Genomic DNA, 1,859 nt, shown 5'->3' on the forward strand with positions numbered 1-1,859 from the left:
CAATTCCATTCAGTATATAATGAGCAGAAATGCATAGATTCATATGCATTTGCATGAAGACTTTTTGTTTCTTTCTTTCATTGTTCCTTAGCTAAATCTGGAAGCACACTAGGTGTCAGCAGTAGCACAGAAATGTAAATTTTGGTATAATCTTTCATTGGAATGAGAAATGGGAATGAACAGATTTCCTTATTCTATTCTTGTTCTTCAAACAGTTAAACAAACAACAACAACAACAACAAAACACCCATATTCTTTCAAGTTTTTCTTCTGTCCCAAAATGGTTGCTCTCCTCCACATGATCTAGAATGTTTCAGCACCACCCTTATTCCAAGTAGTAGGAAGATAGGATAATGAGGGTAAATTTGTTTTATAAAAAATGTATACAGATGCATGGGAGAAAGACTCAGCTTTCTATTCCAGTAAGTAGTTATGGTCTTGGCAACCCACAAGGGGTCACTATGATTCAGCATTGGTTTGATGACAGTGAGTTTTAGAGTGAAATGGTGCCATAGAAGGTGCAAGGGCAGTGAGATATGTAGCGTGACTTTTCTAGCTAAAGTCACTAACTCTCACCCAAAAGACCTTTCCTTAAGTGTGTGTCTGGTAAGAAGGTCTGGGAAGATAATGACAGGATTTGTCTGTGAGTGATTGTGAGCAGGATTCCCTGGAGTAGCATCCTGCTGTGTATAACAAGAGCCCTCTGAGAAGTAGAAGGAGGGATCTCATTACCAGCTAAAGCTAGGAGTGGCATGTGCCCTCTGGACCTGAGATCTCTGTGTAGTGAGCCTCCTGGATCCAAAAGATAGCTAAAGCATCAGAGGAGCAGCAGAAGAACCAGGAGCCAGAATATAGAACAGAATGATGAACTTCCCCACAAACAGAGCAAGTAAAGACAAGTACTTTTGTGCAGGGGCTGGCTTGTGGAATAGGGTACCCATGGACACTTAATTCATGGAACTGTGCTTATTGACCTACAGAGCTGAAGTGGAATGCCTTTGGCTTAAGGCTTATAGCAGAGTGATATGCCCTTTGGGCATTTATAAGCAGACACAACAGAATTTTGTAACATGTCCTGGCAAACAACTCCACACTGAATATTTCTTACTGGTATTACAACTTGTTAACATCAATAATTATTTTAATCCTATGTTTTGCCTATGAGTTCTTATGGGCATTGCAATGGATATTAGAAACCAGGGAAATAAAGTAGAGAATATTAATTCAGATAACACAGAGTATATTTATGGATCCCCTCAGGTTGAAACTCAGGAGTCAAATTGATTGAATATGTGGGAAGAGATGATGGAGAAGCTTAATATCAGCAGCCAAAGTAAGGCCAGAGGTTAACTGTGGAAAAGGTTATCAATTGCTCATAGTCAGTTCAGATTAAAGTTGGAAGAAAATTACATGTGGAACTGAGTCAAAATATGACCTTGAGTATGTCCTACCTGAATGTTGAAGTCTTAAAGACCTGAAGATAAACAAGCAGCCATCTAGCTGAGAGACAACAAAACTCACATGGAAGAAGCACACCAGCCTGTCCCTATTGATCACTGAGGACAAAGTGGGTGCATAAGCAAAAGTGGTGAAGAAAGCTGTGGGTGCTTGGCTATCAAATTATATAGTATCTGGGATCTTAAAAGCTTGAAGATAAACAGTTGGCCATCTAGCTAAGGAACATGAAAGCCCACATGGAAGAAGCACAACAGCCTACCCCGACACGAATGCTGAAGATAATGTGGGTCTATAGGGAAATGTCATGAAGAAAGCTAACGGTGCCTGGCAGTCAAAATACAGGGTCCTATAGGCTGGAAGATAAACAAGGGGCCATCTAACTGAGAGAAAACAAAGCCCAC

This window comes from Echinops telfairi, unplaced genomic scaffold (genome assembly GCF_000313985.2).
Source record: "Echinops telfairi isolate 266 unplaced genomic scaffold, ASM31398v2 ScPeMD7_7416;HRSCAF=8454, whole genome shotgun sequence".
Lineage (NCBI taxonomy): Eukaryota > Metazoa > Chordata > Mammalia > Afrosoricida > Tenrecidae > Echinops > Echinops telfairi.